Genomic DNA, 16,879 nt, shown 5'->3' on the forward strand with positions numbered 1-16,879 from the left:
GCCAATTTCTTGATTTGTAGTAGAGCTCAAAGGGTCTGTACCGCCAAGGTATCTTCAATCATGGATCTGTTTGCTGCTGTTGTCGTTAGATGCCATTGAGTCAGTTCCAAGTCATAAAGACCTCGGGTACACCTGAATGAAACATGGCCCAGATCTAGCCACCCTCGCAATGGTTCTTATATTTGAGCTCACAGTTGCAGTCACTGTGTCAAGCCATCTTGACAGTTTTCCTCTTTTTCTCTCCCTCTTCACTTTACCAGGCATGAGGTCCATTTCCAGGGACTGATCTCTTGTGATAATGTCCAAAGTATGTGAGATGAAGACTTTCTATCCTTGTCTTTAAGGAGCCTCTGGCTGTACTTCTTCCGAGACAGATTTGTTTCTTCTTTTGGCAGTCTGCGGCACTTTCAATTCTTTGGTACACCATTATTCAAATGCATTGCATCTTCTGTCTTATATGCCTTCACATCCTTATACAATGATATATAGGATGTCATCAAATCAGGGTCAAAACCATAATCCCCATTCAATATTTAGTGAAGTTTCTGATTGTGGTAGTTATCTAATCATTTGATGATTTGAGGATTAAGAGTGTAGGGGTGGAGTCTAGACTGTCAACCAAGATATAACAAATGAGACCTCTATGTAGGCATGACTTTCTCCTGAAAATTCTGGGAACTCCTGTATTTTTCCTCCTTGGAAGTGGGAGACATTTCTCTTTCTGTGTCTCAGCTCACTCCCTGGGAGACATTGGAGCCGACAAGACACACGGAAATACACTAGCGCCCTGAGCTGGAGAAGCCGCATGGACCTACCCTGATGCACCTAGACCTCTGAAGCTGAGAAGCTGTGAAGAGGCACCAGCCAGCACTGAGATGCTTACATCGCCACTGGATCCAAAGACTTTCTACCCACTGGTCTGTGATCTTCCTGCATTTAGCGTTATTGCACATGTTTCGTGAGTCTGAAGAGGACTTTATAGATTGGTATCAAGCATACAGGTTAATATCGAATTTATGGGCTTGGAATGCACTGGGTTGAGATGTTTTCTTAATGTACAATTACCCTTTATATAAAACTCTCTGTTATACACATGAGTTTCTATGGATGTATTTCTCTAGTCTACCCAGACTAACCCACTGATATATATTGGGTAAGCCATTTGATTGCTGAAAGTAAGGTTGGCCAGTTCAAACTCATCAGTCACTTTGCAGAAGTAAGAGCTGGGCGGCTGCTTCATAAAGAAAGCCACAGAGACCCTTGTTAGGGCCCTAGGAGCCCTAATCGACTTGATGGCAATGATTTTTTTTTAATTTAGAGGATAAAATAAAGGCGCTTATCACTATGAGGGGACTTCAAAAGTTCATGAAAAAACAAAATGGAAAGAATTACAATTTTCTATGAATTTTAAGCCCCTTCATACATACATAATTAGTTAACACATTTTTAGTCTTAAGAGTGATTTCTCTGAAAAAAAAAAAGACTCCACAAATGGGAAAATAAAAGCTAATGTGAGGACACTTCTGATTGCAGTTCTCTCTGGTAAATGTTATGTGGCAACTAATTCCGTTCTCTCTCATAATTATGATGGGTGATTTAATGTGTCAGCTTTGTTAGGCTACGATACTCATTGTTTGGTAAAACACTTGTCTAGTGGCTATTATAATGTTGTTACATGAGATTCAATCAGTTGACCCACAATAAAGCAGATTACACCTCATAAGATCAGTGGACTCCAACGAATCAGCAACAGACTCTAAGAGCAGATAGGGAGTTTCTTTACATCATGTTCTGCCTCCAGGCTGTAAAGAGAGCCAGAAGCAGCTGGCGTTTAAATATCAAGGTCGACAGTTCGAATCCACTAGACTTTCCATGGGAGCAAGATGTGACTTCTTGCACTCATAAAGATTACAGCCTTGGAAACTCTGGGAGCTGATCTCATCTGTTCTTTGCAGTTAAACTTGGAATCAGAACAACCAACCAAAAAAAAAGAAAAGAAAAAAAAGAGGATTGGGCTTGGTTCTCATTTTAGTCTGTCTTCACTAATCACATCACCTGATATACAGCATTTTGGACATGACCTACTGGAGTCTCCAGCCTTCAAACTTTTCCGTGACTAATGGTCCATAGCCTTTGGATTTGTTAATTCCTCTTCCCAAATATTTGTCTGCTTGTTTGCATATATCTACATATACTTATGTAAGCATATAGATCGATAAATATCTTAAACTCTAGTGGTGTCTGGGCTACCAATTAAGCTACTAACAACAAGCTCAGGGGTTTGAACACACCAATAGGTCTGAGGGTGAAAGAAGAGGCTATATTCTCCCATAAAAATTTAAATTCTCAGAAATCCAGAGAGACAGTCCTACTCTTTCATATACGGTCCCTACTTATTGGAATTGACTTGATGGAAGTGAGGGGGTCAGTTTCTTTCTTTCTTTCTTTCTTTCTTTCTTTCTTTCTTTCTTTCTTTCTTTCTTTCTTTCTATGTTTCTCTCTAATCATATCATCTATCATCTATCAATAATCTATCATCTATTTAATCTATATCTATGTTTCTATCACTGATTCTATTTCTGTAGAAAAACATAATAAAAGGCATGATCTTCCAGACATGAAAGAGGAAGGAGAACTGGCGTTTTCTGGAGAAATGCACTGCGGTGGTTCTTGTTGCTAGGTAACCTCTAGTCAGTTCCTACTCATGGCCACCCTATGGACCACTGCCTGGTCCTGGGCCAACCGCACAATTGTTTTATGTTGGAGCTCCTTGAAAGAGCTAAGAAGGAGGAATGTGGTAGCCAGATAACATGCCTAGGAAGAGCTTTCCTGCAAATACCCCCACTTGGAGGGAATCCTATGCTCCCTGGAAGTCAGAAAAACAAGTACAATGCTAATTACTGCAAATTTTCTTAAAGTGGGAGATCAGCAATGCCTACTGACTGTTACTGACTCCCTCTCACTATTAAACAGTAGTTCATGCCACTCTAGTGCACTCCCCCTCTGTTACAGGAGACATTATCTCCCTGCCCCATTTCAACCCACCCAGCCAAATCTCTCATTGATCAGGCCTCTGGGTGCCCTGTATGGATAGCAGACCACAAGGGGCAGATTGTTGCAGCCATCCTTGTCGCCAACAATTCTTTGTTTCTTATTTCCTCTTTCTCAATCACTCCTTCGCTCATATACACGCTCCTCCCCAGGCTGCAACTGTATGTACATACCATCCCTACCCAAAGAGAAGGAAGCCCCTCCCAAACTGTGGATGTTTTATTTTTGGCTTTTGTAGTCTCACTTTATTTTATTAGATTTTCCTTTTTGGCACTCATTGCCTATATTTATGTGGCCTCATCCTCCACACCACACCCACCATAACTAGAGCTATACATCCACATGATCACAATTAAGATTTAGATAGTTGAGCTCTCACACTGGTTCTTTAGCTGCTCAGTAAGAGCCAACATTTAGCGAGACCAGTTTGGGAATACCCACATTTCATTACTTTAGAGACCTTTCTTCTGAAGTGCCTTCATGTTGACCCTAACCTGCAACCTTACAGTAAACATCTGATTGCATTAAAAATGAGTACTACAATAGATATGATGGTTAGAATTCATGTGAACTAGATGCACTTGGGTGACGTTCAGTCTATCAATTCAGTTGAATCCTGGTGACACCTCCTTGGGATTGTGTCCTTTGATATAAGAGAGAGACTCAGCAAAGCACAGACTCATTGATACTTCTCTTTCTACTGAATCTGGATCCTATATCTAGTGTGTCAATTTCCTATTATCTCCTGCTGATTACAGGAGCCTCCTTGGAGGTGACCTTGGCTTTATTTTGACAACTGTGAATTTAAAAAGTCTGTGGCCCTCTTGTTTTTTAATCTTGAGACCTGTTTGTTAATTTCCAAAACTACACCATGAAACAGATGTGTACTTCTAATTCTACAACTGTGTTAACCATTTGTTGATATATATCTTCATATACATACATACAGACACACACACACACACACACCAAAGGTTTTGCTTCTCTAGATAACCCAACACCACAGAGGGTCTTTGGCATATAATGTGTTTGAAATTTAATGGCATATAATAAACATCTTAGACGTTAAATCTCTATGCTGATTTCCATATAGCCTTAGTTTAGTTTTATTTTGAGTGTCCTGTTTGGTTGCAATGTCTTAGAGAAAGTTAAAATAGAAATCATTTTTTATAAGAAAGAGCTTTATATACAAGAGCAATTGAACATTAAGAAAACTTCCCAGCCAAGTTCAGACCAAGTCCATAAGTCTGGTATTAGCCCATATGTCCGATAACAATCTATAAAGTCCTCTTCAGACTCATGAAACACATGCAATGATGCTAAATGAATCACAGGCCAGTGGATAGAAAGTCTTTGGATCCAGTGGCATTGGAAACATCTCAGTGCTGGCAAGATGTCTCTGCATCAGGGTGGGTTCATGTGTCTTGTCAGCTGCTATGTCTCCCAGGGTGTGAGCAGAGAGTTTTCCACCTCCAGGGAAGAAGTACCGGATTTTCCAGAATTCTCAGGAGAAGGTCAGGCCCACACAGAGGCCTCATTGTCTATGATATGATTGACAAGTTAGACTCTACCCCTGTACTCTTAATCCTCACATTAACAAATGATTATATATCTACCACAGACCACTTCTTGTCAATTTGATACTTTCACATAAATAGAAACCATTTTTATGCCTGCTAGGCGTGAATGATTTAAAATCAGGAAAGGTGTGCATCAGGATTGTATCCTATCACCATACAGATTAAGAGTCTTGGTGGAGCAAATATTCAGAGATACTGGATTATATGAAGAAGAATGTGGAATCAGGATAAGAAGCAAGTTTATTAATAACCTGTGACAAGCAGATGACACAGTGTTGCTTGCTGATAGTGAGGAGAACTTGAAGCACTTGCTGACTGCTCACCAATGGATTAATAAAGCATCATTATAAATGGAGAAAGATTGCAGTTCTCAAAGATTATGTCCTGTTTGGCTCCACAGTCAATGCTCATGGAAGCAACAGTCAAGATATCACATGACACACCGCATTGGGTAAATCTGCTACACAAGACCTCTTTAAAGTGTGGGGAAGCAAGGATATTGCTTTGAGGACTAAAGTGCAGCTGACCCACACTATGGTATTTTCCACTGATTCACAAGCATAGGAAGGAAGACCTAAAAATAATCAATGCATTTGAATTAGAGTGCTAGTAACGAATATTCGAAGGACAAACAAATCTGTCTTGGAAGAAGTTTGGCCAAAGTTCTCTTAGATAACCATAGCTATCGATGGAGAGCTATACTTCTCTAATACTTTGGACATGTTGTCAGGAGAGACAGCCCCTGGAGAAGGACGTCATGCTTTGTAAGAATTAGGGTTAGTGGCCAAGAGGAAGACCCTGAAGGAGATTGGTTGACAAAGAGACCTCAATAATGGGCTCACACATGACAACACTTGTGAGGATGGTGCAGGACCAGGCAGTATTTCCTTCTGTTGTGTGTAGGGTCAGCATGGGGCACCTAACAAGAAAAACAGTTGGTACTTTTTAGGTCAAGGATTACTTGGAATTACTCAAAAACCCTATGCCTTAAATTTTAGTCTGAAACAACTCTGCATTCTGGTTGGAATACTGGGGATCACTGTTGCCATCAGAGATCTACAGAATGTATCATTGATGTAACCCTCACAATATCATCATAGCTACATTTTAATTTACCGTTATAGTCCCTAAAAAAATCAGCTTAACATTGTTGATCATGACAGACTACTATAAACAGTGTCAGTTTTAATTACAATAGCTGGGCTTATTTGTTATTTTTGTTGTTGTTGTTGTTAGGCTGGGTTCTCTAGAGAAACAAAATGAGTGATGCTTGTGATGAACCGCATGGGGATGGACTCATATTCTCTATTATCAAGAGGGAAGCCTGTGGGGTCCATCCTTATTTACTTGTTTTGACACCAGCCAATTCTCCCATGCCACTCTACATCTCTTTTGAGTTGGATAATTTGTGGAAATGGTCACACAGAATTTACAGGAAAACCTCACATTTTAAGGGAGCTATTAGGAAGTTATTAGGTTACCACAAGTAAGGAGAAACCAACAGTAACGATATTGCCATTGATCTTCTCAGCAAACAGGGAAATCTTTCTTCAGTTCTTAGCCTATGAGCCACGTGGTCTCTGGGCCTTAGCCTCCATGGGTCAGTCAGCCATGCCCCCTGTCACTCTGTCCCACAGTTCCATGATCTTGGTTCAGATAAGAGGAAAGCACTCCACAGTCTAGGTGAGCACTGCTCCTCTGGGTCTCTGGGTCACAGTCTGTGATACATCTTGTCTTGCTGGCTGTCACTATTTCAGAGAGAAATCTTGAAGCTCTCCTCTAAGGCTCTCAGGATTTCTCTCTTCTGGAGTGATTTAAAAAATAATGAGGAAATAGAAGAGAAAGATAATAGTATTATTCCATGAGCTTTTGGAAAACTCTTAACTTTTTCAAGATTTATTGAAATTAGCCAGCATGTATTTTTTGAGTCTGTAAGCAAGTGGGTAGGAAGAAAATAAAAATGTTACAAATCTTGTTAACAATCCAATAAAAATGAGGTCTTTGGAAGACAAAAGAGCATCTTTATGGGTTCGCTTGTAACTAGGTTTTTCTTACATAGTTTTATCATAAAATCTTAAATTTTTGTCTAGCAAATTCTCCACCCATGGGTTTTAAGAGCATTAACCAAATAGTTTTTCAGCAAATACTTTCGTGAGGGTACTTACCTGGGATCTAATAAAATAAGTTGCCATTCAGAGACAAGGTGATCCCATGTACATCAGTGCAGAACTACACTTTTTGGGATTCTTTATCCTTGATTTTTTTTATGCTAGATTGCCAAGCTTTTCTTCCGAAGTGCCTCTGGGTGGACTTAACCTTGCAACCTTTCCTTTAGCAACTGATTGCATTTATAGTTATATACCTTTAAATAATCAAATGGAATATGATTAAGCATCTTCTGTGTTGCCATGAAACCTTATTTTAGGTTTGTTCTTTTTTTTAATTAAAATTCAGTGATTCTCAACCTGTGGGTCATGACCCCTTTTGGGGGTATAATGAGTCTTTAACTGGGGTCACCAATTCATAGTAGTAGCAAAATTACAGTTATGAAGTAGCAGTGAAAACAAATTTCCGGTTGGGATCACACCATCACGAGGTATTAAAGGATCACAGCATCAGGAAGGTTAAGAAGCACCTAGTTAAATACTCTTGCCTTCTTCTAGTTGTCACGTTTTAGGTCAAGGATTGCTCTTACGCAGTTTGGGTGTTATTATCAACATCGTTTCTACTTTCTCTTGTTATTATTTTCTGGAACTCTTTGTAAGCAGAGGAAATACTTCTTTTGTGGTCCTTTATGTTTGGATTTTCAATGAATGGTTGTTGAGTGAAGGGACAAGTAATTAGGTTGTTCTTTATGTGTTTTGATGCTGAGTCTAATTTATTTTTTAAGTGGTATCTGGAACAACAAAGAAGGTTGCAGGCCAGCTTGCATCTGATCCATGCAATTGTATAATGGCAGTTCATTATGGTTGGCTTTTAGAAACTACAATAGACTTTTTAGACCCATGTCTTTCATGTTCACATTATGAACCTTTTTTCTCTTGTCTTTCTATTTTTTGAGTTGAACTTTTGCTCTCTCTATAAGCCACTCTAGATTCCTCTCAAATCTCCTTTATGCTATTTAATTAAAACATCATGATGAAACACAATGGTTTAATATATATGTGCATAAAACTCCAACCTGTTCCACAGATAAAGGTTCTGTTTCATTTCAGTAACTTTGAATCCCTCATGTTTAAAATCCAAAATATCTCATTTATAACAAAGAAAAACATAATCCAACTTAATAGTCTCAAGACATTCACATAAAATTCAAAGTGATTAAAACCTATTAAATTCTAAAGATATGACAGGTTTAATTTTTTCTTCCTGAGACAGTATCAGTTAATGGATTCTGTGAAGAAAGTAAATGAAACATGGAGTCCTCTCAAAATACAGAACAAAGAATAACAACTTTATTTTCTTTTTAACAACAAGGCAAATGTAGAATGTATGAACAGATGTCTAGTATTTTGCTGCTACTTCAGTTGGCACAGTGGTTATACACTTGCCTGTTAACTGAAAGGTCAGAAGTACAAATCCACTAGCCTCTCCTTGGGAGAAAGATGCTGCTGCCTTCTTTCATAAAGATTACAATTTTGGAAGCTCAATGGACTATAGGTTCCACATATGGGTTCCAATTGCTAAGGAAAGTGACTTCCACCTTTGGAATGATTTTAAAGAAGGATTCTGACTTGATAATAATAAAGTCTGACATCTAGGAAATAGTATTATAGTTTTAGGAAATAGAATAGAAATACGCCTCAAGAAGAAATAAAGAGATTTTTGTGCCTGAGTGTCTGGTAGTGTGGCCAACTCCCAATTACCCATGGCATTGTGCAGTGGAGACGTACGGATAATTGACATCCACTCATAATCCCAAAGCCTCAATTTAGCCAACAGTTTCCATATCCTCTCTCTGAGAAGTATTAACCAGGATCAGAAGAGACTAGTTTTTGTTTTAGCTCATATTATTTCTCTTTCCCAGCTTTAGGTGGGCATCAATAATGAGCAATGTGTTGAACAAAAGGCCAGGACCCAGAGGGTAAAGGAGAAATCCATGGCAACTAGAGTCCACAATTGCATAATCAGCTTCAGAACAAGGGGAGTTGATAGTCTGTCAATTAGAAAGAACAAACTCCCCTGTGATTCCTTGATTGTTGAAAAAAATCCCCCGAATACACTTATCACAAAAGTGTGAATTCTACATACACCAGTGAGTTGAAAACTAGAAATAGATGTGACCTAGTACCACGCATGCTTACTTTGGCTGGAGCTTCTATTTTAGAGTTAGCTCCACTTGGATTATGCACCTTCCTGTGTTAACAGGCCACATCATGGCCAGTTGGTTTGACTTTGGTCCCCACCATCACCACAATGAGAGTAAGTGATGAGATTTACTGGGAAACAACTGGCGCCTGAAAGCCTTGCCCTTGCAAGTATAACAGGGCAGTTAAACATTGTTTTTGCCTCAAACAGGGTGAAATTCCAAAATACCACAGAGAGAGCAAGAGATGTTTTGCATTTAAGGATAAAGGCAGCACTACATAATCTATGTACATTAAAATAGATGTTTTCCCCCATTTGAACACTGCTCCATAATTAAATGTAAATGTCTCATTCCAGCATAATGTATCCATGTCTGAGCACATCAATAATATCCCCATGGAACTCCCGGACACACTCTCCCTTCTCTCTGCCTTAAATTGGATGAAGAACTAGAAAACCATTCCTGAAGCAGTTATGCAATCATCTTAGGTCTTTGGCCTAGGGCCTGAGAGAAGCTAGACCATGTCTAAATAAACGCAGGCTCCAAGCAAGTGAGAGGTAGGCACTTGACTTGAAGGAGTAAAATTTGAGCACTGAGCTACTTTACAGTCATTGAATGTGAAATCAATGCACTGGCAACTTGAGTGGAAGGATTTTAAAGAGACTGAATTAATAAACTAAATGCTTTGGCTTGTAGGTAAAAAAAAAAAACTAACCCAAAGAAAAATAATTTATAAAGTAAAACCCTTGCCTACCCCATTAAAATTTTTTGCTGTTGTTGTTTAAAGGTAATTACAGAAGAACTTCAAAAAGTTTGATAAAACATGGAATAAAAACAAATGGGATTTTCCCATGATTTTTAAAAAGCATTCTCATATGAGGAAGATACTGTGATTATTACAAGGGAAGGCCATTTTGCTCCTGTGAAATTTGAAAAACATTAAAAATCTGTTCACTAACAATATCTGATTAATTCAAATGTTTCTTTGCCATTGGCTGTTCTATGAATATAATTTCATGTACCACTGAAAAAAAGGAAAATAGATTTTTAATTTTCAGATTAATAATGGAAGGTATATTTGTTCATCAAAGAGCATATAGATAATAAAATGCTAAAAGTCATATGTTTCATATTAAAGATGATTCTTTATACAGTAAAGCAGAACTTAAAAAATTAAAATGGAGATCATCATTTCAGAATCAGGGGAAGATGGCCACCAGATGCTCACGCCCAGAGCTACAAGGAGATCAATGAGTGGGGAAATTTGGGGGCCTGATAGGGGTATCAAGTCTGTCTGTCGATTTCCAAAACCACTCAGAGCATTTCTCTGACCCAGAAGTGGACTCCCAGCCGATCACCAGGACTCCCTGCCGATGCCCGGGCTTTTTTGTGTGGTGCTCAGGGCGCCCACTCTGCCTGGACTGGTGCCACAGGGAAGCCATGTACACAGCTGAGGATTTGCCCGGCCTTGGCACTCTACGCAGAATCACCAGTCATTAACCCCACCCTGCTTAAGGGTGCCCAGGATCTGTGTGGGTGCTCCAGCCGGCATTACCTCCCTCCCCGCCCCTCCACCACCCGGCTGCAGATTCATGTCCCATCTGGGTGCTCCTCATGGGCCAGCCAGCCAGACTCTCCCCGCTTCTCCGGGAGGTGCGTGCCCAGTGCCACAGCACAACAAGGCAGATGGCAGAGGCTGAGGCCCTGCCTTTGTGTTCCCACTGCCAATCAGACCTGCCCACACTCAGTGGTCTCAGCCCAGAGGTGCTGGCACCATCGCTGTGCTTCTCACAGATCTGCCAGCCATCCCCCTCCTGGGCCTCCGCTCCCATACACACACATACAGAGGTCCCCATCCTGCCACACAGCTTCAGGCCTGCCAGGCAGCGAACACAAGTCTGGCAGAATTTTCTGCAGCTGTGGCATAAGGACCCAAGCATTTGAGGTTTACCTACTGCATTCTCCCTTCTCTCTGCTCACTCCACTCCACCCTTTGTGCTCCAAGTGGTAGAGCTGCACAACAGTGATGGCTCCACTCCCATCCGCCTACTTGAGGAAAGTGCCCCTAGACAGAAACAGATCATCCAATTCCCAACCCATTCCCTAAATATACTCCCCTGCACTGAGATCAACACTTTCTATCAGACTGCATCGTGCACAGCTGCAAACAACCCCTAAAGAGACCTGAAGGTGGCTGGAGCACAAACCACAGGCCAAGCCGAGAGGGAAACCACATCAGGACAAAGGTGAAGCACAATTCCTCAAGGCAGTTGACTAAAGGCAACCTGCTGAAACACCAACACCAACTTCCCAAAGAGAGAGCCCAGGGTTCTGAGACACCCGGGAAAATGGCACCTAGTTCCAATAAATCAACCAAAAAACAGTGAGCTGCTTCCATAGTTTCAACAAGAGAAGAGAAACAAAATCCAATGCCAGAGGACCACCTGGCCCTAACAGCAGTCATAGAAAAGGTAGAGATTGACCTCCCACAGAAATAAATCTTCAGAATGCTGGTTGGAGTCATACAGCACATGAGAGAAGCATTACAGAAAAAGGATGAAATGATAGAGAAAATAAAGGCCATGTACCAAAGGGAAATACAGGAGTTAAGGGGCAAGATAACAAAAGCTAATAGCAAACTCATGGACTTTTCCCAGAAAATGGAGGAGGCAGAGAACCGCCCCACTGACCTAGAAAATTCGCAAGTAGAAATTAATAAATGTGAGAAAAAGTGTAACAAATCCATCAGAGAAGCTGAAGAAAATCTCAGAGCTATGTCTGACGCTATGAGAAGGAAAAACATCAGAATGATCGGCTTGCCAGAGAAATGCACATCAATGAAACCAACATCCAAAATAGTGGTAGAATGCTTAGAGGAAAACTTCCCTAGCTTAATGAAGGAAAACCAGGCAACCATTCAGGAGGCCAAAAGAACACTAGCTATACTGAATCCCAAGAAGAAGTCACCAAGACATATAGTTGTTAAATGATCCAACTATAAGGAAAAGGAGAAAATTATGAGAGCATCTAGGGAAAAAACTGGCAGCCACATATAAAGCCAAGCAGATAAGAATATGCTCAGACATATCAGTAGACACTATGAAGGAGACAGTGGAGCAGCGAATTCCAAAAATTGCAGGAAAATAATGCAAACCCAAGAATGCTCTATCCAGCCAAATTATCTATCAAAATTGATGGAGAAGTGAGCATCTTCCTGGACAAGAAAAGTCCCAAAGAATATGCTAAAAGCAACCCAGCACTACAAAAGATCCTTGCTGACCCAGTATGGGCAGAGGAACAGCACTCACCAAGTATATAGAAGAGATTGCCACACAGAGCAACTCCAGCTAGAGACCACCAAAGGGAAAAAAAAAAGCTCCCAAGATAACACAGGCTCAACAATGGAAAGAAGGCAAGAATGAACCACAAACACACGTATGCACAGCCCACGGAAAAGAAATGGAGGTAGGAAAACATCCAACATAAGAGAGATAAAATAACACTACATAGTTCACAGACAGATGTAACAACCCTGAATATCAATGGATCTAACTCAGACCTTAAGAGACAGAGACAACAGAGTGACTTAGAAAGCACAACCCCTCCATCTGCTACCTACAGGAGACACATCTCAATATTACAGACAATAATAGATTGAGAATCAAAGGCTGGAGAAAAATATACAAAGCAAATAGCAATTCAAAAAAAAGCAGGGATTGCAATCCTAATCTCAGATAAAATTGACCTCAAAGTGCAAACCATAAAATGAGATAAGGATGGACACTATATAATGCTCAAGGAAACAGTACATAGAGAACCACTAAGCATTCTGTATGTTTACTTGCCGAACAAGTGTTCAGCGGAATATGTCAATCAAACACTCCAAAAGATGAAAAAAGAAATCACAGCCTCAACAATTAAAGTAGGTGACTTCAATACACCACTATCTGAGATAGATAAATCACTTGGAAAGAAACTCAACAAGGAGGCTAGAGATCTAAACTCTACAATTAGACAATTTGACCTGCTAGATATCTACAGACCTCTCCCCCCAAATACAAAACAATCCACATTCTTTTCAAGTCTACATGGCACATATCTGATAATAGACCACATGCTAGGGTATAAGTCAAACCTACATAAATTTAAGCACATTTATATCATGCAGACCTCTCTCTCTGACCACTGTGCCATAGATTGGAAATCAACAAAAGGAAATAAAAGAATCAAGGGGAAACAATTGGAGAATGAATAACTCTATTGCAAAAGGAATACACATTGGCTCAGATCAGAGATGAAATTACGAAATTTCTAGAAACCAACAAGAATGAAAACACGATGTACCAAAACTTATGAGACACAGCAAAGGCAGTCATCAGAGGAAGTCTCATAGCATTACATGCACACATAAAGAAGGAGGAGAGACTTATGATTGATACACTGGCACAAAATTTTCAGCAACTAGAACAGAGTCAACAAGACAGTTCAACTAATAGCAAAAAAAAAAAAGAAGTAATTAAAATTAGATCTGAGATTCAGGAGAGAGAAAATAAGAAAACTATGGAAAAAATTCAATGCTGCTAAAAATGGATTGTTCAAAGGATAAATTGAATCAACAAAACTGTCGCAAATTTTACCAAAGAAAGGAAGGAACACATTTCAATAGCGAGGATGAGGGATGAAAGAGGGGATGTCACAATGGACCATAGTGAAATCAAAAGGTTAATTACACAATACTATGAAGGACTGTACTCCAATGAATTAAAAAAAAAAAGACTTGGAAGACATGGACAAATTCTTGGAAAAACAATCCATCTGTAGCTTATCCCTAATGGCTATCAAAAACCTCAACAGACCCATAGCAATAGAAGAAATAGACAAGGTTTTTAAGGGATTAACAACCCCAAAAATCACCTGGACTAGATGGGTTTATAGGACAATTCTATCAAGCATTCAAGGAATAACTGACACCAACCCTACACAAACTCTTCCAGAAGACAGAAAAAGATGGCAAACTCCCAAATTCCTTCTATGAAGCTAGTATATCTTTGATACCTAAACCAGGCAAGGATCCCACAAGAATTGAGAACTACAGATCAATTTCCCTAATGAACATCGATTCAAAAATCCTTAACAAAATACTAGCCAACAGAATACAAAAGAATATAAAACAAATAATTCACCATGACCAAGTGGGATTTATACCAGGGATACAGGGATGGCTCAATATACTAAAGATCATTAGGATCATTCGTCACATTGAAAAGAAAAAGTATGAGAACCACATGATAGTATCGATCGATGAGGAAAAAGAGTTTGACAACATCCTATACCAATTCATGTTTAAGACATTCAAGAAGATAGGAATGAAAGGAAAATTCCTCAATATAATACAAGCTATATATGAAAAACCAACAGCCAGTGTGGTAGTCAATGGATAATAGAGGAGACCAATTCTTTTGAAAAAGGGGAATACACAAGGATGTCCCTTGTCCCCACTCCTATTTAACATCGTGCTGGAGGTCCTAGCTAACAATATAAGGTAAAGAAAGGGCATCAAAAGTATTCTTCTGGGGAAGAAAGAAGTGAAACTATCGTTATTCACAGATAATATGATTTTATATATGGAAAATTCTAAAAGTTCCATGAGAGGAGTACTGGAAGCAATAGAGGAATTTGACAGAGTATCAGGTTACAAGATCAACAAACAGAAGCCTATCGCTTTACTGTGCACATCGGACAAGGACACAGAAGAGGAGATCAAAAGGGGGTTACCATTCACAATAGCCAAACACAAATTGAAATATTTAGGGATATACCAGACACAAAAAAACCAAAAAATCTGTACGAGGAAAACTACAAAACACTATTAAAAGAAACCAAGGGTGACCTCAACAAATGGAAGGAGATCCCATGCTTGTGGATGGGTAGACTCAATATTGTAAAGATGTCAATTCTACCCAAGTCACTATATAAATTCAATGCTATCCCGATCAAAATTCCAGCAGCTTTCTTCAAAGTGTTGGAAAAAGTGATTACCAACTTCATTTGGAGAGGGAAGAAATGGAGAATTAGCAAAGAATGCCTCAAGAAGACGGAGAAAGTTGGTGGGCTTGCTTTACCCGACTTTAGCGCCTACTATACAGCCACAGTGCTCAAAATAGTGTGGTATTAGTATAATGATAGCTATTCAGGCCAATGGAAAAGAATTGGAAACCCAGAAATAAAATCACGAGAATACAGACAACTGATCTTTGATAAGGGCCCCCAAAATATTAACTGGGAAGCGGATGTCCTCTTCAATTCGTGGTGCTGGAAAAAATGGATAAGTAGCTGCAGAAAAAATGCGTCAAAACCCTTACTTCACTCCATACACAAGAATAAACTCAAGGTGGATCACAGAACATGAGGTAAAACCCAAAACTTTTAGGACCATCAATGAGGGAATTGGGACAAACCTGAGAACCTTGGCACAGGGATTACATTGGCTTTCAGGAATTGGGAAGGACACAAAAACAGAAGAGGCACAAATTGACCAATGGGATATACTAAAGATAAAACACTTGTTTACATCGAAAGAATTCGCCATGAGAGCAATAAGAGAGACCACAGAATGGGAAAACATCTTTAGCAATGACACATCAGAGAAAGGCTTTATTACTAAAATCTATAATACTCTGTTAACCTACAACAAGAAAGAAAAAAAACAACAACAAAAACCAATTGTCCACTCAAGAGATGGGCAAAGAACCCAAGGAGGGGTTTCTCCAGGGCCGAAATCCAAATGGCCAATAAGTATATTTAAAAATGTTTCAGAGCTCTAGCCAAAAGAGACATGCAAATTAAAACAACTATGAGATACCACCTAACACCCCTAAAGATATCCCAGTTAAAGAAATCAGAAAGTAATGTGTTGGAGGGAATGCAGAGTGATAGGAACTCTTGTCCACTGCTGGTGGGCCTGTAGGTATGTATAGCCATTATGGAAATCAATTTGGCGATATCTAAAACAGTTGGAAATTGAGGTACCATATGATCCAGCAATCCCCCTACTGGGCATATACCCAGGAGAGACAAAAAACAAACCACGGCCAGACATCTGTGCCCCAATGTTCATTGCCGCACAGTTCACAATTGCAAGGAGTTGGAAATAGCCCAAGTTTCATCAACAGATAAATGGATTAAAAATAAACTCTGGTACATACATATAATGGAATATTACGCATCCCTAAAAAGCAGTGATGAATGCACGAAGCATGTTGCCAAATGGGAAGAACTGGAGGAAATTATGCTAAGTGAAGTAAGCCAAAGACAAATGAACAAGTACTACACGAGTTCCCTGAAGTAAGCTCATAAAATTCACAAGGATCATAGGGAAGAAGTAACTGTATACATATATCTCTGGAGGTGAGGTCCAGGTAATATGGCAGGGGCCAGACTAAACTCAGGGATACATAAGTGATACATATGGTAGCCCACCAAAAAGGAGAGAGGAAAAAAGACACGGGTAGCCGGGAGAACAGGGCACTGACCCATAGAGAGGGAGGGTGTTGATTGTGTCTTCACAGGGGAAGAGGGACCAGACTTCAACCCAGTGCTTCAAGACAAGAACACAACACACTGACATGAGCAGAAACCAATAGAGAGGCCTGAGGGGCTGGTCCCATTACCAACTAAGTGGACAGCACCACCCTCCCCCCAGGAGAATTCACTTCAGAGGACAGCACTGAAGCTACAGTTCAAGAGAAGAATTTGTCTGATCAGAGCACACAGGAACCAATGAGGAGGGAAGTGAAACAAAAGAGTGAAGCACATCCTGGCTCACCAAGCCCTGAGGACAATGTTTCTGCTCAGAGCAGCAATGCACAGAGCACATGGTGGCAATTGTGCCTGCCCTGAACCCACTACACTGAAGCCAGTCTCTGGGGGCATGCAACAG

This window comes from Tenrec ecaudatus, chromosome 3 (genome assembly GCF_050624435.1).
Source record: "Tenrec ecaudatus isolate mTenEca1 chromosome 3, mTenEca1.hap1, whole genome shotgun sequence".
In the NCBI taxonomy this organism is placed as follows: Eukaryota; Metazoa; Chordata; class Mammalia; order Afrosoricida; family Tenrecidae; genus Tenrec; species Tenrec ecaudatus.